We start from the raw sequence: 26,314 nt of genomic DNA, 5'->3' as shown, positions 1-26,314 counted from the left end.
TTGTAGGTCGAATAATGTTTTCTTAGACTTTAGGGGAATGCCAAATTTCCTACATCTTTTGAAAACTTTCCTTAGATGGAGTAAATGTTCTTCATATGTTTTAGAAAAAACAATTATATCATCCAAATATATCACGATGAATCTACCTAGTTCATCAGCAAGCTCTAGCAGTCAATAAACCAGAAGGCATTTTTATATGCATGAAAGTGCCCCAAGGTGTAGTGAAATATGTATTTTCTTGGTCATCTGGGTGAACTAGAGCATAATTATACCCAGAGAATCCATCCAGCAAAGAAATTCTTCCTAATCCAACTACTTTTTGAATAATGTGGTCCATTTTAGGCAAAGGGTAGTTATCTTTCAAGGAAGCCTTGTTTATATTTTTGAAGTCCACACACAACCTAATCTCTCCTGTCTTTTTCCTAGTTGGGACTAAGTTAGATACCCAATTTTAAAATCTAAAAGGTACAATGATTTTAGCATCATACAATTTTTTGACCTCTTTCTCAACTAGGGACATGAGCATAGGGTTGATCCTTCTCAGCTTTTGTTTGAATGGTTTCTGGTCAGCCTTAGTAGGAATCTTATGTTGAATTATATTGGTGTCATAGGATTTTAAATCCTCATAACTCCAGGCAAAGACATCTATGAATTCCTTAAAAAGTTTGATATATTTTTGTTTTTTTGTAGGAGGTAGAGTTTTGGATAATTTGATCATCTTAGGGACTTGTTTCGTTCCTATGTTGCAGTCTTCTACATTTGTTCCAATGGGTTCAATTTTGGGTTTCTTTGTAACATCATTAAAGTCAAACAAGTCCTCCAAAGGAACTAATCCTCTAGGTAAAACATTATTCTTTAACTGCAAATTTTTTGTTTCATCTTGTTCTTTTTCTTCTTCATTCAATTCATTTAATTCTAATGTATTTACATTCTTATCTACAACACTATTTACATCATTATCAAAATCTATACTAGCACACTCAAATTCATTTTTTAATTGTAAATTTTTTTGGATCTACTCATCGCTCTTGAAAACCTACCAATAGCTGGTATTTTTAGGAATAGCTGGTTTGTTTTTCACTTCAACTAAGTACTGGTGACTAGGCCAACAGGGCATTTTGCATGTAGTTGCTGAAATAGCTAGGCCATCGGCTAAGATGTTTTGGCTTCATGGAATCATAGATAATTCATATGAAACAAAGTGTTCAAGGAAATCTAGCACAACATTTCCAAATGCTCACCCTTGGATGCTTGGTTGAGTATTATCCCTTGATATGTTTAATCATTAACTCAGAATCTCCATGCACTAAGATCCTCTTGGCTCCTAAATTTTTCAAAATATGTAAAGCCGCATATTCTACAATATTATTTGTGCACTAAAAATTTAGTTTATATGAATGGCCTTTGGTTTTATTGGTCTATGAATTTACCACCCACACACCTGCTTGTGATCCCTCTTTGCTTATAGCTCCATCAAAATCCATATTCCATAAGGGTTTGTTTTTATCTTATGGTCTACAATTATCCATTTTAATTCTTCTATTTCATATAGACCATTTTTTGATTTGATTCTTTGTTCTTTTACCTCTTCATCATTATATAGGATAAAAGAATCCAAGTCAGAGTGTAATGAATAGAAAGGATAATTATTGGGCATATACTGATGCTAACCATGTATTTCATGATATTTTCTCTATAAATTATCCTAAGTTGGCCAAATACAGGTATAGTATCATAATTCATGTTAGTGTCAGTCTTTGAAGCCTTCCTCTAGTTATCAAACACGCTCTTACAAAGTGATTTAATGTGTCAAGGTCAAATTTTGTCATTTCAGAGCATCTTCAAGTAAAATTTGGTCACTAGCTATAGGTCTAGGGTTTCTTTTCACTCCTTCCAAAGTTGTCCAAATTTTAGTCCATGTCACCATTCAGTTGAGTGTACCATCATTCATATGGCTTTCATCAACATGTCAGGTTCCAATGGGTCATTTTACGCCTTGTTCATGCTTCAATTGCGACTAGGTAAGGTCATTTCCCTCTCCTAGGGTTTTGAAGGCAATTTCTCTTGGACGGTCAAATCATCAACAAAAATTGTATCCTGATGTTAATCCACCTTCCCCTATCCTTAATGTACCTTATTAAACACTTCCCATCAGTGATATTCCCCAAATTCCTCATTTTCGCACAAACCCTAGTTTCTTGCTACAAACCCTATTTTCTAGGTTGGGCCTGTGTTTAGCCCTTTTGGACCCCTTCCCCTCACTCAATATTCGAAATTCCACTTTCCCCTGCTTCCTAACATCCCTCCCCACTTCAAAAAATTTTCTCAAGAATTTAGAAGCCCCTTATCCCCTTCATTTCAATTCATTTCGACAAATCTCTTGTTCCACACATCAGGATAGGTTTCACTCAAATGATGTTTCTGAGCAATAGAAGATGAATTTTGGAAACTGAGAGAGGTTTTTGTCCAAAATAGGCCAAGGAATAAAAAATCCTTTGATTTTTACACGGGTGTCATGGTTTTAGAGAAATGTCAAAAATAAAGTTGCCTTGGGAGAATTGATGCACTTATGAAGTGACCTTGGGAAAATCAATTTTTATCCTATCTTGGTTGGTCAAATGACTTTCTTGATGTGTCAAATAATAACTAGACAAAAATATCTTTCCAATGAGCTATCATGAGCTCAATTTGGAGTTGAGGAAAGCATTCAAAAGTTAACTACAACAACACTCTACCTTTAGGCAGCCTCATTTGGCACATTTTGACCAGTCTTGGGAGATTTGCTTTTTGACAGGGAAAATGAAATCTAAATTGAAAAATTCCAGTTGGGTTGGAAAGTAGACTCAAAGAAATTTCCAACGAGCTATCCTACACCCAATTTTTACATCGGGAAGGCCTCCAAAAGTCTCCTGGAAAAAGCACTACGCATAGGGAAGGCGCGGCGGCATAGGGAAGGCGCGACGCATTGGGCTAAAAAGCCTGAAATTCATTGAAATCTTCCTCCAAATTGAAAATTCTTCATTCCACAAGTAGGTACAACCTCCATTTTTGTGTTTCATCCAGGTTTGTGCTAGGGTATGGTGGTTGATGGATGGTGAATGCCAAAACAAAATCTCAAACCCTACCATGTTAAAATCTTCATATGAAAAGTGCTGTTTAGGGTTTCAAAAATTGTTTGCCACCAAGCTTACTCTTTTCCATCACTTTCTTTTCTCCTTGATTCCATTTTTTCCCTTGATTTCATTGTTCCCTATCCCCTAAAATTACTAAACCTCTATCCCAAATTCCCTTTCCCAAATTTCTAAATGTAAAACTCCAAACCCTAACCCTATACAAAATTCCCATAACATCCCATACTTCCCTAACTAAGTCTATCCCAAACAATCCCTTAATTCTCCACTATCTTTCCCTCACCTTAAACCCATCATCCTTATTAAATCCCCTGTTCCTCTACATCCCAAATCACTTATTTCTAAAGTCCTATTTTCCTATCCCTAAACCCTACCATACCCTATTACTCTCTCTTTCCCATACCATTTGCAAAATTCCTAAATCCCCAAACCTCACACTCCTAAAACACAATCAAGTGACTGTCCTCACATTGCAGACTTCACTTGATTGAACCATATCTTTACCCTCACTCCATTATACCTACTGTTCCATATTTCTCACAGCCCCTCATTTCCCTTTGGCATATTTTGCACTTGGAGACAAAGAAATCAAGCCTTCATTTCTCATTTTCAACAAATCAAACATACACTTGACATACACCTTGCAGCACCATGGAGATGGACACCGACACATCATATGACCAAGACAATGACTCTACAACTGAAACTGCATACACCAGGAGGGTACTGAGGAGGCACAAAACACATGATCGGCTCCAAGTCTTGACCGAAGCTTCTTTGGCTGAGCATGGCACTTGATGGGGGACCTTCAGCCTAAATTTCAAGAAATTTGGGGCATTTTTGGCATTTTGGCAAATTTTGGCACAAAAAACAGGGTTTTTCTCCCTATGCGCCGTGCCACGTGGCGCGCGCTTTTCCTAGGGAGCTCCAAATTGCAAAACTTTTACATCATTGGATTTGGCATGAAAAATCATTACTTCTGGTGCATGGCCAAGAAGTTTGGGCAATTTTTGAGTCCTTAGGAGGTCAAAAACACTCACAAAATGACCTCTCTGCCCCTATTTTGACACACAGGAAGCAGTCCTGGGAGATTGCAGTTTTGAAGGGGAAAATGACATCCAAATTGAGAAATTCAACTTGGGTTGGAAAGTCGACAGGCAGGGCTTTCCAATGAGCTATCTTAGGATCAATTTGGACTTCATAAAGTGCCTCAAGATCAGCCTCAAAGTGGCGCGATGCATAGAGGATTTGGCGCAGCGCATAGAGGATTTTTGCTCAATTTTTCACCTTCTAGCTCAGAAATTCGGTCAGTTTGACTAGTTTTGCTCTTTGATGTAATTTTTGATCTATCTTGATGTAATTGGATAAGCATGATTTAATTTTTGCACTTATTTACTTGTTCTAGAGGATTCATTCACTAAAAGGTGAAAATTTAATGAATGAATTAGTTTCCTACCTTATAGAGGCAAGTTGTTTTGATTGCCTAGATTTTAGTGCTTTGTTTAGAATTGGTTGAAACAGCTCCTAGAATGATGAGCTTCACCCGTAGAGGCAAGGGAATGGGTTTGGCTAGTCTATATCATGTAATTCCTAAGTCATTTTCAGGGTTGGACACCAGGGATTGCTTTGGCATATCATTGTACATTCTATCTCTGCATTTTTGGCTAAGGAAAGACCAAGGTTTTGCAGCACTGTTTGGGATCCATGTGGCTTTATGTTTTGATGGTGTTCTTCTCTAAGTAATTGTAAGTTCATTAGTGTTATGTGTATCATTTTCCTGTCTCTTCTTCTGAATTTGAACAAATGAGTGATTAAGGTAGAATCCATTAACTGCTATGCTCTGCCTTTGAATTTGTTTAAATTTCCATATTTTCATCTATTTAAGGAGAATTATTGAGACTCTCTTGCTCTCCTTAGCTCCTCACAAGTCGGATATATCCATTCACTCACTTTAAAGCTTCAAAACGATTGCCTTCCTTGCCCCAATCAGAACTCTGCAGAAACTATGCCTCATCCCAGAGCCCAATTTGCCTTTCCCTATTTCCAGCACAAAACCCCCAAAAACTCAAATCAAATCCTTGCACTTCATACCTAGCCTAAGATTAGCTTTTATTACAGTCATCTCGAGCCCCATCGATTATCTTTTTCCGAGATTGACCCAGAGAGAGCCCTCTCCTGTCCTCGTAGGGCTAGCTACGAGGTTGAGCGTGGTTTGATGTGGACCTAGAACCTTGTCTTTTCAGCTAGAGGCAAATCTAGGCTCTAACAACTCATATCCATATGTAATGTGCCTTGCAGTTTTGCACCCCATGACCTAGATAGAAGCATTCCATACTTTCGAGGTATGTATGAAACTACAATGTCCATGACTAAGCTTTTAGCAGGTATTTGAGCTAAGGTTACACAGAGGTATTTGAGAAGACCAAGGCATCTTACCTTTCTGGAATCAAAGAAATACAAATCTTTGTATGGCCTGGTAATGTCCAACTTTAATTTTTCCATTATGGCTCGGTGCATTAAATTATGAGATGCACCCGAATCAAGCATGGCATTGTGAAGTGTTTTGTCATGGATATTAAGGCTAATGTAAAAGGGAGGGATTGTTCCATCCTGAAGTTTATCCTCCACCTCTAGACCAAACAAAATTTTAGGTTTGTGATCAGTAAGGTTCACTGTATCAATTTCCTCTCCTACTTTCAAAACTTTCATAACCCGTGTTATGTAAACAATTTTGTTTATTAATTCAGTGAGGGGGATTGAAATTTTGACCTTAGCTAATTTGTTTTCAATACTGAAATAAATTGATGGACTTCACACTAGACACATCAATGGTAGTAGGCTCAAACAACAACAAATAATGTCTGACATAACTATGTAAAGCACCAATACACTTTGTTATAGTTTCTGGTGAATCAAGCGGAATGCCCAAATTTAAAGCTCATTTTATAAACTTTTCTCTGAAGCTTTGCACATTTTTACCCTTTCCCTATCTCAAATATTTCCATTCCATTACTCCTTTTTTTGATAACCCAAAGGATAGAATTGATAATTTAATGCAGAAAAAAAATTGGACCAAGAAAAAAGGATACTACCCAATTTTTTTCTACCTTTATACAACTTTCTCTCCCACTAGACGAGAGTGGTGCCACTCAACTGAAGAGATGCTAATTGGATCTTGGTCTCATCTTCATTGAGTTGTTGAATATGGAAATAGACCTTAATTTGTTTGATCTAATTGTTTAATTTTTCTACATTACATTCTCCATTATATGTGGTTAAGTCAAACTTTACATTAAGCTTAAAACAGGGCCTTCTAAATGCATTCCTATGATGCTTATTAAAATGATGAGAAGAGGATGAAGAATAATTGTCACTAGAAGATGGATAGTGAGGTTCATGAGGCTATCCTCCTTCTCCTTGATTTACTGAGGCATGATCATCTGACTCTTTCTTCTCCAACTTTCACCATTGTCTTCTCATATTCTGCAAACAATTTGTCCACGTCTCCTCCATGGTGAAGAAGATCTTGCAATAATTCTTCTCTTCATCCAAATGAGCGTCCTCATCTTCCTTGTTCTATCTTTGTGCTGCACATCTTGCTTCAAGATCAAAGGATTTGAGTTTTCCTTCACCTCTTTGGAGCTTGTTCTTGGTTAGCATTCACTCATGCAATTCACATCAAGAAGCCTTGCTCTAATACAAAACTTGATCCAAATCTCTTACTTCAACGATGCATATAAAATTTCATTTAAAAGAAAATTTAACCATGTGAAGCATACACATGAAATAAGCAGAAATCAAAAACAACCATGATAAAAAAGGAACAAAACAAGATGATAACGGAGTTCACCCAATGTAGTCTACGTCTCTGGGCCCTACTCAATGTGGGGAGCCCTCTTTCATTAATCTGCAACGAAATCAAATTACATGCAATTACAAAATGATACCTTATACCTCCACTTCCGGGGATGGCATGAAAATGTGGATCTCTGCTGAAGAAACAGAGTGCACCATTGAATTTTTGGTGAAAAATCGTGAAAGATGACTATAAAGTCAAGCTTGTTATGTGTTGGTGACCTCTGGGGCTCTAGTGAATCTTTTAGATTCCCTCTAGATTCCCTCTCAAGAATATTATAATAATATTCCTAGAATATGGCACAGAATATCCTAGCATATGCCAAGGAATATGCCCCTTGTACGGCCTCCCACAGGGTTTAACCTGGGTATATTTCTGCATGCTTGATTCCGTAGTGTCGATTTCCGTCTTCTCTCTACTATAGGGATTAATGCATGGGCGCTTGTGGCTATAATACCCTTAAGGATCTTCCTGTGATCCTTGGTATACATATCATATTAGTTTCAGCTAGCACAAAGAAACATGTACATATCCATATTAATGTATGATATTCAAATCAAGGAGGAAGAGATTACCTCATATCTTGATGCAGTTTTGCTAGAGAACCTAATGTAGCAGAGTGGAAGACCTCTCTATTAGATCCTAGATCAACACCTACATATAGACAAGACAAGAAGTAATACTACAACATATAAAATTTGATAATCAAAACAACAATATATAAGGATATCAAATAACATGCATCTAAGATAAAAATGTTTGTGGAATAACTTGTTCAAAGTTTTGATTAAACCCAATGTTTCAGAATTCTATGTGAATCCATCTTCAGGGGAACACCCAGATTCTTATAAACACCATAGAGTAGACAATGTAACTACAAGTCTATATTAATAATAGGAAAGGATGATTACAACTATATGGTGAGTCAAGCTTCCCTTAATCCTCCAACTCCTTTCTCTCTCTCTCTCTTCTTAACCTCTTGGTAAACCACTATGTCTCATAAGAACTTTCAAGAATAAGTTGGAAATCCTTCAACCTTTTGACCCCTTTCAAAATGCCCCAAACCTCCAATATATAGAATGAGAGGCTAGTCCTTGCTAACTCTCTCATGAGTTCCCTTTGGAAAAAGCTAGAATGTTTCCTTGCTTTATTGTTCTTCCCCTTCTATTAGACTCCATTAGAAATAGAAATATCCTCAAACAGGTTGAATATGGATGTTTCCTTCTTTCTTGGGCTGACATATGAGTAAAAACTGGGATATTATTCAGTTAACCCACTCCTTTTACCTCTGAAACATCAAAAAAGTTGACTAATGCTGCCCCTAAGGCAACAAAGAGAGTTACCCTAGGGACCAACACCCTTGGTTCATGTATGGAGAGCATTATAACTCATCTTGCTAGTTCCTTGGGAGGGTTACCCTAGAAAATAAGACTGTGAACTTGGTCAAACCTTTAGTCAAACTGTCTTTCTCATCTGAGCTGATGAAGAGGTCATTTTCCTGTATAACAGATGCTCCCTAAAGTGTGAGATCAGAGATAGAGATGATGACTGAAATACTTTAGAATTGTCATTTTGGAAAAAAAAAAAAAGAGGATCAAAGCTTCAGGACTACAAGAAACCTGATACAACCACATATGTTAAAATCTAAAATCATGTCCTGAGTCGGGAATTACCATGCTCAGTTGCTATGTCAGAGTGATTTCTCAAAAAAGAAGTATGACGATCATGTCCACTAATAAGAACAATGAGGAACTATGTCAAAATAGGATCCTCCTGACAAGTTGTCTCCGAAAAACAATATACGCAACTTGGGAGAGGAAACACGACTGAGTGATGTAAGCCTCTACCCAAGGTCTTGACCGCCACTTCATCTCAATAGTATATTTGATGCATGTTAATAAAGGAATTGAGGTCGAACATGTATGAAATCTTCTGATTACTAGTCAATAATGAAAATTGTTAACAGATGTGAGGATGACCACGGATAATGATGATGGTATCCAAGATGGACAGTACAATCTAGCAAGTGTGAATAATGATGTTTTCGTCGAACACTTGTAGAATAATTCAACCGAGAGCCAATAATGAAAACCCCTGATTAACCACAAGGTAACCTCCCACTAATGATTGCATGCTCCAAGGCATTAATATGTCTCTAGATCTGCTTCCTAGGTAGAGTGTTGAAGTCGATAGGAAGAGATCTATTGAAAGGTAGGAAATAATGTGTCCTACATCAGTCGACACAAAATGGGACAAGAATGATTTTTTTTGAAGATAAATTTTGAGAAATGGGTCAAATCGATGGAGGGCATGATGGAAGTATATGAGTGACGGTTGATACAAGAAGTAGAGGATAAAGGAATCCCTTGAACAATAGAAGGCATGACACAAAGGTTTAACCAGGCAGATTTAGACTCATGAACACCAAAGAGTGTTAGGATACAGGGATGCAAGAACATCAGAGTATATAGGCTAAACTCATAGGATGGTAAGGTTCATCTTAGAGGTTGTCAAAAAAGGAGGTTTTGTTGAGGGAGTGCCATGTTCAAGGGAATGACTGCTGCCAAAAAATATTTCCAAATATAGACATAGAGAAATTGTGTTGTCCAATTTTTCCCCATCTGATTAAGTTTAACGAGTCCAGACAGGTAAACTCAGTGGTCTTTTCATATTTAGAGAGTCTGAAAAGATCGTAAAGAGAAACTCAAGGGGGATCCCTCTATCATAGTTGATAACCCGGTGTGACAAAGGTTTAATAGTATACCCAACACAGTTCATTTTCCATAAGTTATTCTATTGAGTCTAGATAAAGTGATAAACCTATGCTCAATAGACGTTTTCCTCATTTTGTTACAAGTACGAGGGGACGGAGTAAACTCAATATTCTTCATGAAATTTTAATGAGTCACTTGAAGACAAACTCAATATATCTTCATCAAATTTAATGAGTAAAATGAAGAAAACTAAATATATCTTTTTCATTTTAATGAGCGAGGAAAAAGAGATAAAAGAACTGTTCATTCCTTCCTCGTAGATTTAACGAACTCGAAGAAGCGAAAAACTCGAGGATTTTTTAATTTAAGAGCGAGAAAAGGCACAAAAAAAGAAAGCGCTCATATAGTCGTCGTAGGAGTTTTGCGAGCCCGGTGATGATAACTTGGGGATTTTTCAATTCAAGGGTGAGAAAATATCCCATAAAAGAAAGCACTCATATTGAGTCAAACATGGTCGTTTCTGCAATTCAACACTAAAAATTCTTCATCAAAGCATAAGTAATACTGCCAGCATATCAAAATGACATATGATAATGACATAAAAATGAAAAAATTCAATTTCAATGACCAAATAAGGTTATTCATACCTCCAGAATGACTATAAGAAGGTTTGGAAGCCTTCATTTTCATCATTTGAGTTTTGTGAGAGTGTTCTGGAGTGAAAAAGGAGAAAATATTCCCCGATTGATTGCGAGCAATCCAGGCGACCATTCCACATGCAGTCTGTTCCAGGTAGATGGTATAAACCTCATATTGCATTCTATTACCTTTTTCAGCTACATTTGGGGTGAAATTGTTTATTTTGGGGAAGCCATAAACAATTTATTGTGCCTAACGTTGCCTCTTAGGGATGGAGGAGTGTTAAACACCCTTCACGACCTACAGAAGTGCATTAGCATGCCCTATGGGTCTTAGGGGGTAGATTTAGGCTACCTAGGTGCATTTTAAAACCCCAATGCATTATTTTTTATTGATTTTACCATCATTTTGACTGACCTTTAGGTGATTTTATGTAAGTTTTGAGCCATCATCATGAGTCTTTGGAGGGAAAGAGATCATCACAGTGAATAACTATAAATGCTTAATGACCTAACATGCTTACTTTCTTTGTGTAGATGTGATTTGATGAAGTATGCTAGACTTGACTTGATGAAGGGTCAAGAATAAATTCTTAGCTGGATTATCCAACGATGGGATGAACAACAAGGTATGTTCCGGATTGGGTATCATGAGTTTGTGATCTAAAGAGATGACATTTACTTTATTATAGGTTTATCATGTAGAGAAGCACGAGTAAAATTGACCAATGGCAGAGTAGATCCATGAACCACCCTTGAGTTGGTCCAGACTCACTACAAGTCAAGCAGTGGATTAGTTAGTAACAGGGTACCCATTGAGAGGATCAGCACTAGGCCTATGAGGTCCATTCTTTGGATGATTGTGCACTTGGCAGGGTCCAAGAGCACGTATGTAGCTACAATATCTCAACTGTTACTAGCCATTGACTGTTTGCAGCCTCAAATATTCAACTGGTGTGCGGGATTTCTTTGCCAAGTGAAGGAAAAATTGACAGCTGGTAAGACTCATACCCAAAGGGAATTTGGGTATGGTACTCTTATTGTATCCTTCTTTCTTGAGAGACTACCTATGTTGAGGCCACAGATGAGTTTGGGTCAGGTTGATCCTAGGGTGCCAAAGTAGGGGTGATGGGCTTCCTTAGTTCCTCGAACTGGAGGGGGACCAATTCAACACTTCTTCAAAGATGATTTCTTTGAGTAGCTTAGTGGCCAGATTCTCATGATCAATGATTATGCCTATGTAGGCATGGATTTCATGGGAAATCTACAGTTGATGCCACCACCTGGCATTCAATGGGGGCCACAAGGTAAGAAGGTTTTATTAGAGTACAAAACATATTTTTTTAACTTTTGAAAGTTATGTAATGTTTTTTATTTTATGGATGAACAAGTACTGACATGAAGCATTTTCTTGACACAGATGTGACACCAATGCGTCTTGCAGGTATGCCCTGTCAAGCGAGGCAAGGGGACCTGCTACCTAGGGCTGGAGTGAGTGCGATAGCCATCGAAGAGGGAGATGGCACAAAAAGTCTCCACGAGGTTTTTAGGAACCTCGAAGGTCTAAGCATGGGTGTGTCACCTCTTCCCATGAGGGAGATCCCTGCTCATATGCAGTGACACACAATGGGTGTGCCTGAGCAATTTTTGGTTCCTCTTAGGAGGTTAGCTAGAGTTGTTCTAAGTTTTCATGAGCAATAGTCTCTTAGCAGTAGCATGGTATAGCCAGCGGGTGTCATAACGAGGCTTAGTAAATCCATTTTGTACTTAAAACACCCAAGTTTTGGGAATTTTTGATGTAAAAGACTGGATTCGATATATATATATATATATATATATATATATATATGGTGCTTTATGATGTAAATGTTTTTTAATGTTTTTTGTAAATTTTTAACTATGTAAAATTTTACTTTCATGCATGTATCTATAATAAATGAGATAGATGCCAATCTAATACATAATTGGCTAATGAGTCAACGACTGTATTAAATTCTCGAGGAATGTGTTCATATGTAATAAACTAAAATTGACGTTCCAAGAGTCTTACCCTTAAATAATGATGTAACAAGAGTGGATTGTGGATGTGATAATAATTTGTAAATTGAATAACGACTAGCTCAAAGTCTAACCTGACCACCAGATTGGAGATGTCCCTAGATGACTCTTCAGTGAGAAGTGTAATTACAAACATATAATCAACAATATTGTTGGTGGCAGTGCCAAGAAAAACTCCCCCTGAACATAGTAGTTTTGACTCAGGTGTGTAAATGGCCTAAGCAGCTGATGCAATGTATCGTGTGTGATGATTGGCACCATCCTCGTATCCTACGTTGGTAAGGGTGATGAAGACATTTGCACAACAAGAGACAAGCATCATAAAAATACTCATAAACTACCAAAAAAATATAGTCACAACAAAAGAAGCAAAACTTATAAATACATAAAATTATAAAGCACATGCCTAGTGCAATACTAAGCATAATACTTTTTGATATAGAGCCCATTTTGGGGCTTCATGAGCAAGATTCCTTCATAGTGCTGAAGTTCATAGGCACCTCTTGAGAGGGCCTTGGTGACGACATATGGACTGATCCACAATGGTTGAAGCGTTCCTACCCCCAAGATGACACTCTTGGTAAGAACGAGGCTTGAAATTTTTGTCATATTGGGCTTTGACTCAACGCTTGTGGGCTTCGAGGGCCAGTGTGGCATCTTGACGAGTCTCATCTAGCTGATTAAGGTATTGTAAATGCTCTTCTTCAACAGTGGTGTCAGGCAATATTTCAACAAAAAGTTTCAGTGAAGGAATCTGGCACTCAATAGGTAGTATTGCTTCTAGGCCATAAGCGAGTTAGAATGGTGTAAAGCTAGTAGTAGTCTTGACTGAAGTTCGGTATGCCCACAATGAAGGATATAACATGAGGTGCCAGTGGGTTTTTTATTTCCTACTAACTGGCGAATCATGGTTTTTAGGACGTCGTTAATGGCTTCCACTTGGCCATTAACTTGGGGTTAGTAGGAGGAATAATGTTCTTGCCTAAAACTGAGCAACGATGTTAAGTCAGACATCATGTGATTTTGAAAGTGAGAACCATGGTCTGTAATGATCGTATGGGGCACACCGAAAAAACAGATCACCTGATTGAACATGAATAACATTGTGGTTTCTCCATCGGCCCAGAAAGTGGGAATGGCTTCGACACATTTCGTAAATTAATCCACAACGACAATAATGTAGTTGTGTTCATCAGAGGAAGTGGGGTTGCATGTGACAAAGTCGATGCCCCATTTGGAAAAGGGGCCGACGGAGAGAACCAGGTGTAGGGGGGTCGGGGGTGAACATATTTTCTTTGTAAATATTTCACAAGGGTGACACTATTGGATTGCCTTGATACAATCTTTAAACAAGTTTGGGCAGTAGTATCCTGCGCGTAGAATTTTCTGGTCAGTAGCTATGCCAGAAAGATGACCGCCACATTCCCCATCATAGCAGTCATTTAAAACGTGTTTCTCCTCTTCATGATTGAGGCAACTTTGAAGAATTGTATCAGCACCACGATGATATAAAGTATCGTTTAGCACCAAATAGTGTTGAGCTTGGTGGGGGATGCGACGATGGTCACCTAACTATAGTTCCAGGCAGAAGCGTTGTTCATGGAGGTAGAAAAGAATGTCACCATACCAAGGGTCAGCTGAGTCAATCAGATATACAGATTTATCCAGAAGAGGATCATGGACTATCTCGTTTAGATCGACTATGGGAATATCCAACAATAGTTGTGCAAAGACTAAGGATTTTTTCGCCTTGGCAGAGGAGAAAAACAAATCAAATTGTTGGAGGATAAAAATCCATTTGGAATATTTTCCTCTGATGAATTGATGAGACAAAATGTGTCTCATGGGATTTTCCAAAGCAATGACAGTAGTCTATCGGAGCATTATATAATTTCAGAAGCGATTGACAACAAAGACGACTACTAAGGTGATATTTTCCACATGTGAATATCAAAGTTCAGGCCCATCGAGGCCTTTCGAGAGATAATAGATCACATGCTCACTCATATCATTATGGGTTTGAATCAAAACCATACCAATAGATGATGGCAAGGCTGCCAGCTATAGAAGAAAGTCGCGTGAATAGTTGGGAGCACTAAGCAGTGGGGCAGATATAAGTGCCTCTTTCAAGGCATCGAATGATCGTTGGGCTTGATCATCCCATAAGTATGGTAATCCCTTATTTAGTAGGTCCATAAAGCCTTTCGTCAACTTGGCATAGTTCACGATGAATCATCGTAAAAAGTTTATTTTCCCTTGCAAACGTTGGAGTTGTAAAATGGATTTTGGTGCGGGAAATTGAGAAATTTCCTTTACCTTATTGGGATCAACCCTAATCGTGTATTTGGAGACAATGAAACCAGTAGGCATCTAGACTCGACAAAGAAAATGCATTTGTGTGGATTCAAACATATGTTATAGAACCTACACCTAACAAAAATTGCTCGAAGATGAACTAGGTGCTAGGCTCGCTTCTTGGAATGGGTTGGAAATTCATCCAAGTAAGCTTGAAAAATGTGTATGATATCATGGAATGCGTATTACATGGCCTGTTTAAGGTTTATCTAGCATTATTTAGATCGAATGGGAGTTTTCTATATGAAAATATTTCCCAAGGGAAAATGAAGGCGGTTTTGTTTAGGTCCGTGAGTTTTATGGCGATCTAATTATAGCCTAAGAAACCATCCATAAAGGAGAAGGATTCGCAACCGACACAACCGTTGATTATCTGGTCAATGAATGGTGTCAGATAATTATATTTTGAATGCATAATGTTCAAATCCTGGTAGTCGACACAGACCCGGATGGTGCCTTGCTTTGTATCTACAAGATCCAAATTGGAAACCCATTCCCTTAGGGGAACTGGGTAAACGAAACCAACACGTAATAATTTTTCCACCTCAATCTTGATGCTTGTAGTTTTGTGGGGGCAAACTAGTCGGATTCTTTGGCAGATAGGCCTATTATTTTCCTAAACCTTGATCTCATGCTCGAAAGTAGATGGATCTATATCGGGCATTTCCTTGTAAGACTAAGCGAATATATCACGAAATTCCTTGAAAAGGCAGGTGAAGCTTGCAATTTCCTCAGGATTGCAATTGACTCCAATCTTTATGTTTTCCACGATGCCTATCTTGACTGAGATATCAATGAGCATTGTCTTTGAAAGATTGCCCATGTTCCCTTCTGAATCCAAAGTTTGGATGGTTGTATAACTTGAGGGAACAATCTTAGGTGGTTCAAAGGATAGGATTTCTATAAGGGTCGCATCTGAATCAGATAACGAAATGTAATGGTGAGAGTTTTCCCAAGGTCAGTCCTCTAAACATGTGATCTCTCGAATAAATTCATCCGATGGTAGGACTTGATTGAGGAGATCGCTAGAGGGAGTAGTTATGGGAGAGGAGGTGGTACTATTGGCCATGACCAAAGTGACAAGAGAATCAAATGCATATTGAATGGCTTGATAAGCCAATTTGACTGGTGACAACGACATTTGTTCTCCGTAAGAGTCAATGTTTGAAGGGGTTGGGAGGATCCAAGGATCAGTTGGGTCATGAGGAATAGTGGAGACCATAGAAACCATTTGTAGAACTATGGGCGGTGGGAGAGGAAAAAAACCCATCAAGGAAGAACCCTTCAAAAGACTAGTATTGATACTGGCATAAGAGTCAGGTATGCCACCCACTAAAGGAATATTGTCGCTAGGCAGGAAGGAGTAATATGGGGTGGAGAAGGACAACTGGTCCACCATGACTATTCTTCCATCCAATGGAAATAAGATGATGCAAAAAATAGTAGACACGATGGCAATCATGGCATAAGTCCAATTGTGGCGTAAAATTAGATTATAGTCGAGTTTTTGATTTACAACTTCATTGTCCACCATTACCGTTTTCCCACTCAAAGTGATGGGGTAGTGTTGGGTCCCTATAATACTAGTGATTACCCGATTACTATTGCAGTTATACCCCTTATTTATATTTTTGTGCCCCTATTACCCCCATGTTGTTATTTCTGTGCCCCATAGAATCCCTCTATTGTTATTTTTGTGGCTTTATATTATTATTGTTAGGTCGGCTGGATTATATTGTGACTCCTTAGACTCCTATATATAGAAAGGAGGTTTTGTCATTTGAATCATCCAAGAATTGTTCATTTATGTAATGTAAAGGAGGTTTCCCCCTCGAAGAGGCTGAATTCTAAGGCGTTGATCTATCTCTTCTATGTTTTCTTGAGCTGGTTTCATAACATTTGGTATCAGAGCTTTGGATTTTAGGGTTTCGCTGCTCCAAACAGGTCATCATGGCATTTTTGCTATAAATTTTTTTTCTGTGACGTTTCAGAAGTCACAAAAAAAACCCATTTGAGAAGAAATCACGCTGAACCTTGGGTCCGAATTTCATAGCTTTTTACACGATATTTGCGGAGATATGATATGAGGAATTTGGTCTTTTGCAAACTCCTGAATTACATTCAAAACAGGTGACCTGGGGAAAATCATCATAACTTTCTCTCTGGGGATTGGACTGAAATTTCGTAAGAAGTTACAGAAAGAGGATGGACTGTAGTTTTTTTTGTGCATGTTTCAGATCCAAAGTTTGAAACAGTGACTCGTGGCACGTCGTACAAGTTCGCTCTACTGAACTATTCTAGAAGCGAGTCACTGTGGGAGATTTCACATAACTCTTCCTTGGAGAATCCAATTTGGGTCAGACTTGTGGCATTGGAAAGAGGACATAGAATGCTACTATAGATCACAATTTCAGAACTGGATGTTTCGAAATTACAGATATACATCAGATTCAATATCAGGCTTCTATAAAGTGAAAAAAGGTGTGTAGGTTTTTTTTAAATTTTTGCGTAAGCTTGGTTTAATGGAATTCAAAGGGAATAGTAAAGCATTATTATCGGTAATTGATGCCCCGAGGCAAGAAAATGCAAACACCTAGTAAGGAACCTGAAAGCTCTAGCATGACTCATGAAGAAGAGGAAGAAATGCTACATGATTTATCAAAATTACAAGAACAAGTGCAACAAATGTCACGCTCACAAAAGCTAACAGAAGCTAAGATAAATGGCGTGGAATCTAAGATAAATGGCATGGAATCTAAGATAAAGGGCATGGAAGCTAAGATGGATGATTCGAAGACAGATTTGAAGAGAGACATGGCAAATTTGAAGACAGACATGGCAGATTTGAAGACAGATTTGACAAATTTTCTACAAGAAATACTTACTAATGGTGAAAGGGTGGAAAGGAAACTCATGATGTGAACAAAAGTAATGTTAATCATGATTCCATAGACTCTAATGTTGGATTGAAGACCCACCATATTCCAAAAATCGATATGAGGAATTTTGATGGCAAGGATCCCGCCACATGGATATTACAGATGGAGCAGTTCTTCGATCTCAATAATGTGCAAAACACACAAAAGGTATGTATGGCAACTGTATATTTGGAACCAAATCAGTTTGTATGGTATCAATGGCTTTGCTCTCGTAAAAAATTTATCACTTGGGCAATTTTTACGGAAGAATTGATAGCACATTATGAAGATATAAAAAGCAACACTTTTTTTAGCCAATTGATAAGTCTCAAACAAAAGGGTTTAGTAATGGAGCACATTGAGGAGTTCCAAAAATTGAACATAAGGGTAAAAGATATTCCAGAGGAGCATAGGATTGATGTGTTCATAGGGTCTTTAAAGGATAATATCCAACATGATGTTCGCCTTTGGAAACTTGATTCATTAGAGAAGGCATTCAGGTTAGCAAGAAAAATGGAAAGCAAAATTATGGCAACCAGGAAGCATACCACTTACAACTATAAAGACAGAAGTGTTGTTGCCCCTAGTCTTCCACAACATATAAGGTTGACACCACAAAAATTGGAAGAAAAAAGAGCAAAAGGGGTTTGTTACAGTTGTGATAGCAAATACACTAAAGGTCATAAGTGTGTTGAGAAGAAATTATTCTACATAGATTATGAAGAGGAAGAAGAAAAGGAGCAAGAAAGGTCAAAAGAAGAAGATATACTCCATGAACAAAGCTTAGATGAAGAAAAAATAAATCCGACCATATCTTGTAATGCATGGCGGGAATTACCACTCCTGAAACCATCAAGATAGAAGGACAAATCAAGAAGAAAAAGGTAATAGTGTTGATTGATTCAGGAAGCACCCACAATTTTATTCATTGTAGGGTAGCAAAAGAATTGAATTGCTTCCTGTATCCAGCACCAGAGTGTCAAGTGATGATTGCAAATGGAGGAACAATAAATTGCTCTGGAAGGTGCCATAATATCAAGCTATCCATGGGAGAATATGTATTGACTAGCCCAATGCTTTCCATTCCAATGGGAGGTGCTGATGTTGTACTAGGAGTCCAATGGATATAATCCTTGGGTACAATAGCATTTAATTTTCAAGAACTTTTCATCAAATTTTCTACGGAAGGAAAGGAAGTTGAATTAAGGGGTATTGCAGGGAAACTAGGAAAGATAATCAGCTCTAATGGTATGACAAAGCTTCTAAAAAAGGAGCAAAGAGGTGTAATTTCACAATTATGTTCGCTAGATGTTTCCACATTGGAATCATCTATTTCTCCAGATCTCCAAAAAGTCCTGGACAATCATTCCAAGGTATTTGAGACTCCCAAAGGTCTCCCACCTATGCGTGATCATGATCATGCTATTCATCTGATTCCAGGAAGTGTTCCTCCAAACATCAGGCCGTATAGATATCCCTATGTCCAAAAAAGTGAAATTGAACGTATGGTTGCAGAAATGTTAGAGGCTGGTATAATTCAACCAAGTTAAAGTTCTTTCTCTGCTCCAGTAGTATTGGTGCACAAGAAGGATGGATCATGGCGCATGTGTCTAGATTATAGGGAGCTCAAAAAGCTCACTATTAAAGATAAGTTCCCCATTCCTGTCATTGATGAATTACTGGATGAATTGCATGGATCAATTTACTTCACCAAGTTGGATCTTCATTCGGGATATCATCAAATCAGAATGAAGATTGAAGACATTCCGAAAGCGACATTTAGAACTCATGAGGGTCATTATGAATTTTTGGTCATGCCTTTTGGCCTTACCAATGCACCTTCAACATTTCAAGGTTTGATGAATTCAATTTTCAAACCATTCCTTAGAAAATTTGTGTTAGTATTTTTTGATGATATACTAATCTACAGCAAGTCTTGGAAGGATCATGTTGAACATGTTGACAAGGTGCTACAACTATTGGAGGAGAAACAATTATATGCAAAAAGATCCAAATGTTTCTTTGGAGTCCAGGAGGTGGAATATTTGGGTCATATTGTATCTCATGAAGGAATTAAGGTAGACCCTAGCAAAATTAAAGCCATTAAGGAATGGAAAATCCCCACATCCATAAAGCATCTGCAAGGATTTCTTGGGTTGACAGGGTATTATCGCAAATTTGTTAAGAATTATGGGAGAATAGCAGCACCTCTAACAACATTATTGAAGAAAGATGCATTTTCATGGACTCCGGAAGCAACAAAGGCCTTTGAACATCTTAAAGAGGCAATGTGCCAAGCACCGGTCTTAGCTACACCGGACTTCACAAAAACCTTTATTGTGGAATGTGATGCTTCAGGAAATGGAATTGGTGTTGTTCTAATGCAAGATGAAATACCCATGCTTTTGAAAGTCGTCCAATCAAGGGAAAGTTTTTAAGCAAAGCTATTTATGAGAAGGAAATGTTGGCGACCCTACCTAATGGGAAGACACTTCAAGGTAAAAAACAGATCATGATAGCCTTAAATAATTTTTAGAAAAAAGATTATCCTCTGAAGAGCAACAAAAGTGGGTCACAGAGATGTTGGGTTATGACTTTGAAATCATCTACAAAAAAGGGAAGCAAAATGTGGTGGCAGATGCACTCTCAAGAAAGGATGAGGATGTGGAAGCATTGTTGTGTGCCATTTCTATTATCCAACCAGATTGGATAAACGAATCAAGGGAGGAATGGAAGAATGATGAAGAAGTGTGGGCACTTATTCGAAAGCTAAAACAAGATTCCAGTACGTCTGATACATTTAGCTGGCAAAATGATTCGTTATGGTACAAAGATCGCTTATACCTCTGTAAGAATTCCCAGCTAAAACAAAAGATTCTCATGGAATTGCACACTTCTCCCTTAGGAGGGCACTCAGTATTTTTAAAAACTTACCATAGGGTTAAGAAGGAATTTTTTTGGGATGGCCTTAAATCAGATATTCAAAAGTTTGTGGCGGAATGTTTGGTTTGCCAACAAAATAAAGTTGAAACAATTAGGACACCGGGTCTATTACAACCTTTATCCATTCCAAGCCAACGTTGGGAGGCGGTTTCAATGGATTTTATCACAGGTTTACCCAAGTCTGAGGGAAAGAGTGTAATCATGGTGGTAGTTGACAGACTTACCAAGTATGCACACTTTTGTGCATTATCACATCCTTTTAAAGCCAGTACAGTTTCTATTGCATTTATGGAAACAATTCAAAAGCTACATGGAAACCCAAAGATTATTGTAAGTGACAGAGATCCCATTTTCACTAGAAATTTTTGGACATAATTATTTTCTTGTCTTGGTACTCAGTTAGCTCATAGCTCATCTTATCATCCTCAATATGATGGGCAAACTGAGATAGTAAACAAATGTTTGGAAGGATATCTTCATTGCTTTGTTTTTAATAAACAGACACAATGGGTCAAATGGTTGCCTCTAGCTGAATGGTGGTATAACACTTCCTTCCATACAGCAACAAAAATGACCCCATTTATGGCACTTTATGGGTATCAACCACCATCCATCACATCATATTTAAGAGAAAATTCTAAGGTTCAGGCAGTGGAACATCACATCGAACATCAACAACAAGTCCTCCAACTCTTAAAGGATAACCTCGTGTTGTCACAAAATAGAATGAAACAACAGGCAGATCAACATCGCAGTGAAAGAAGTTTTGATGTAGGTGATTGGGTATTCCTACGGCTACAACCATATAAGAAAATGTCCCTAAAGCAAGCTAAGAAGGATAATAAATTATCACCAAAGTATTATGGTCTGTACAAGGTGTTGCAAAAGATTGGTACTATGGCATACAAATTGGAGCTTCCTGCAGCTTCTGGATTGCACCCAGTTTTCCATGTTTCATGTTTAAAGAAGGTTATAGGCGACAAGCTCCCAGTTCAAACAATATTGCCAGAACTTGACGAGGAAGGAAAAATTATATTGGAACCGGAAGCAGTCACAGAAACAAGAACTCGACAGCTACGAAATCGATCAATTTCAGAGTATCTTATCAAGTGGAAGAACTTATCCGTTGAAGATTCCACATGGGAGGATGAGAATTTTATGCAGAAGTATCCAAAACTACTCAAGCGTTGAGGACAACACTTTTTTGAAGGAGAGGGGCATGTTGGGTCCCTATAATACTAGTGATTACCCCATTACTATTGTATTTATACCCCTTATTTATATTGTTGTGCCCCTATTACCCCCATGTTGTTATTTCTGTGCCCCATAGAATCCTTCTATTGTTATTTTTGTGGCTTTATATTATTATTGTTAGGTCGGCTGGATTATATTGTGACTCCTTAGACTCCTATATATAGAAAGGAGGTTTTGTCATTTGAATCATCCAAGAATTGTTCATTTATGTAATGTAAAGGAGGTTGCCCCCTCGAAGAGGCTGAATTCTAAGGCGTTGATCTATCTTTTCTATCTTTTCTTGAGCTGGTTTCATAACAGGTAGTCAGAAAGGTAACCTTTTGGTATGAGTGTATGTCCATCGAAAGCTTTAATGGAATTCGACACTGGCGAGAATGTTCGAGAACCCAACACGAGCCAACATGAAGTAGACATGACATAGGTTGAAGTTCCTTCGTCAATGATAGCTTTATGTACTCTTCGTCCTTTTGAAAAATTTGCACTTAAAATGCAAGCTGGTGGGACAATGGAGGTTTAAATTTCTCCATGTCGAATATTGCTAGCATGGAATCCTGACAGTCAACCACACCAATAGCCGAAAGCAAAACTTTCCTTTGTGCCGGATAAGTTTGCAATACTTCGAGTGCAAACATAGCTGACGGTGCTTGTGCCAAATCTTCTACAATACTTTAGTTCTAGGCAACACGTGCAGATGTATTATGTGTTGTGTGATGAAGTGCCCCTTTTGGGGGTCGAATTACAATTTTAGCAACTGACCTTTCGATATGAAGATCGTTCGACGGTGATGGGTTTGAACTCAAGGCAATGTCCTAAGCGTTAGCAACTGGAGCTCCATTAGTTTTGGCTTGCATTTGAAGATCAACCATTTCAAAGGTGTAAACAGTCAATAATCCTTCACCAGCTGAAGGATGATGTGAACCACCATTTCCCCCTTGTGGGGGTTGAGGTGGGTTGGCAATAAGATATTGTTGCTGCTGAGCAGGGAAAGGTTTGTGTAAGAACACGGGGGTCCGACGAGTGTCCTTTTGAGCAAGACGATATGTGCATTCTTGGAGGTGCGGACATCGATGTGTCATATGGTCTTCAAAATAGATTTTGCAAGGGAACTTGACAACTTTGTCCTTTCCACTATCAAGTGGTGCAACAAAGTTCTACTTTGGGCTATATTGCTTGGTTGGTTATGTTAGTTTCAGTCAGTTCATCCTGTCACTAGTGATCAAATATGCTCTTACAAGGTGTTGTTAGGGTGTCAAGTCAAATTTTTGTCATTTCAGTGAATCTTCAAATACAAATTTGGTCACTGACTGTTGATATCTAGGTCATTGCTGCTCCCTTCACTTATTCATGGTCTTCATCACTCATCATGGTCATTGTCATCTTCGAGGTATCATATCTTCATTTAAGTGTCTTGGGTCATGAAATGGTTAAATTCCTCATTTTAGGTCATGGTCTAGGGTTTCACTCCATGTGTCATCATGATACCATATGTCAAAAAAAAAACATGTCCATCATTTGATTTAGTGGGTAAAGAGAGTTAGCAGCTTAGGGAAAACAAAATAAAGGTAAACGTAATGTTTCATTTCAAATAAGACAATGTTGCAGTACACTACCTCGCCTCATCATTTCTCATAGGGACATGTTTGCTTCAAAATATGTTTTTGGACAAATGAGAAGAATTTTACAAAACTGAAAGAGGTTTTTGTCCATTATAGTCCAAGGAACAAAAACCTCCTTCCATTTATGTAGAAGTATTATTATTTGAAATAAATTCCCAAACTACACTTGCTACAGGAGAGTTGTTGCACTTCTGGATAGCTTGACTTCAAGACAATTTTTCAAGGGTTTGGAGCAGGCTTTGGCAGTGCTTAAGGACACTACTATGTATCAGACATCCTAATATTTCCAATGGTACCTTCATATTGTGATTTTGATTAGTGGAAGGCATCCAAAAGTGCTCTGCAAGTAGGCATTGTGCGTTTGTAAGAGAAACCCTAAGGTTTTGGAGCGACCTTGGGAAAATAAAATTCTCTCCCTGATTGAGTTCCAAATTACATTATTTAGGAGTCCATCTTATAGAAAACTTCAAGATATTTCCAACAAACTATACATTTCTCAATTTGGAGCAGTTTAATTCCTCCAAACGTGGTTTTGAAGATGGCGCTGCACACAACCTAACTACGCTGCGCACGAGCCAGAGTATCCAGAAAATGCCCAAATCTCTCCCAAATTCAATTTTTTGGTTTTTTAACCTGATTTAATTGCTTCCTAAGCCAAGAAAAATTTAAGTAAACCATTATTCTTTCTTCTTTTCTTTTCAAAACCATCTCATGCCAATGATTTTTGAAATTAGGCTTTGTAGTGAAATTTCTCATGGGGAATGATAGGTTGATGATGGCCATTCTTATTTCTTGGTTTCTAAACATGTAAAATGTTTCCCTACACCTATATACATGTTTAAGAAACTATTTTAACCACTTAATCAACCTCAAAATAGAATTTTACCTCTCCAAAAGTGAAACCCTAGTTCATTCCTAGGGGTTTTTGGGCACTTTCACAACAAACTTTGTTTTTCCTTCTCACAAGCAGATCATTCCTCCATTTCTTTTCCACTCATTTTCATCAGCTCTCCATAGTTCATTCCCACCTATGTCAAACCTCCTTTTCCATTTTTTCAAAATCCACTTTCACATCACTTCATTTTCCACTCATCCATCACTGTTTTCTCTCCTATCATCTAGGGCTTCAAAAATGAAATGAGATTACTTCACCAAGCCATCACCAAGACACATCAGCACATCCTATGGAAGTAGGATTATCAAACAAATCAGTTGAAAGAACCAAAGCACCTAAGCCTAAGGTGACCAGAATATGCAATAGAGGAAAGAGGCTTCTGTTTGCTTCTCATGGTGAGAAAGGGGCAAAGCCTTCTACATCAACAAAACAGGTATCAACAGCGGGATAAGGACATGGTTGAGCATGAATTTGAGATGGTTGATTTAGAGGCAGAGGATCAGACTTCAAGCATGCAACAGATGATCAAATATAAAGACTATCAAATCAAGGAGCTCATAGTCAACATGGCGAGAGCTAGATACATCATTTAATTCCTTGAACGGGAGAATAATCAGCTCAAAGCAAAGCAATTGATTATGGAAAAAGAGCAAACCAAATTATTACAGCAGCTTGGCAAGGGAAAAGAAATCATAGAGTCAAGTGAGCCTGAAGGATCAAAAGGGAAAGGTAAGAGGAAAAGGCCAAGAACAAAGGGCCTAAAGAAGGCATTGCAAGAAGAGGAAGAACACATTCTGTTGAATGAATACATAGACCTAGTGGATATAATTGCTCTTGAGGTTAATCAAGACAAGGAGTATTAGCTCAACAAGGCGAGTGAACACTTGGAGAAGCTCCTTAAGAAGGCAAACAAAGATAATCAATTGCTTAGGCATATTGTGCACCACTACCAAGCTCAAAACATGACCGCCAATGTCAAGGTCAAGCAGCTTGAAAACAAACTCAAACAAACCAAAAAGGACCAAAAGGATGAGGTAAAATTGGAGATGCTTGCTAAAGCATATATGAAGGTTTAACATACATAATTTTATAGCTTCTAGCCAATTTAGAGAAAATTTTGTGCACTTTTAGTTTTTTGTGAATTTTGGAGCTAAATTCAAAAAGACCAGCAGCTCTAGAAATTCAATGCCTTGGCGCTGCACTTTTTCCTCAGGCATATATTTTAGGAAAAAATTATATTTTTGGAAAGCTCTTGTCATCGTCTAACAACCCATTTTCTCAGATTTTATAGAGGTAGCTTAGTTCTGGAGAAAAGTGCAAAAAAGTGGCAAAAAACTAGCATTCTAGACCCTTTTTTGACAGGCGTTGCACACCTGGAGTGACCTTGGGAGAATGGATGTTTCAAAGCCTTTCCATGGGTCAAATTCAAATTGTTTAGGAAAATAGACTTGAAAGGTTAGTTGATCATTATATCAGAATTTCGTTTGGACCTTTGGAAGGCACCTAGAAATCAATTCAAAGTCGGCGCTGCGCTTCTACACTTTTTTGTGCTTTAATTTGTAAATTTGTGTAAAATTTATAGTTTCTAGTTTGACTAGGTAAAAGTCAAAACTCGTTATGTAATGGCACTATTTTTGAGGCTATGTGATGTAGGCATGAATAAATGTAATCATATGTTGGTTTTGATGTTTATTAGGCCTCATAAAGGAAGCAAACTCCTAAACAAACTCTCCAAGAAGTGTTTGAGTTTCACCTTCTCACTCTCACCTGTTAGTTGAGAGAATCTTGGAGTCAGTTCCTCCACCAAGGAATTAAACTCCTGAAGGTGGGAAAGTGGTCTAAGAGAGTCTATATGCATCATTTCTCTTTCAGAGAGAAGGGTTGGACCTTTTGTGGAGGAGGCTTGCATGTAATCATATTTTCAGCTAATACAAAG

The sequence above is a fragment of the Pinus tabuliformis genome, chromosome 2_2 (assembly GCF_031772625.1).
Source record: "Pinus tabuliformis cultivar Carrire ecotype Pingquan chromosome 2_2, CPIR1, whole genome shotgun sequence".
NCBI classification, from domain to species: Eukaryota; Viridiplantae; Streptophyta; class Pinopsida; order Pinales; family Pinaceae; genus Pinus; species Pinus tabuliformis.
Note: the sequence above shows the minus strand (reverse complement) of the source record.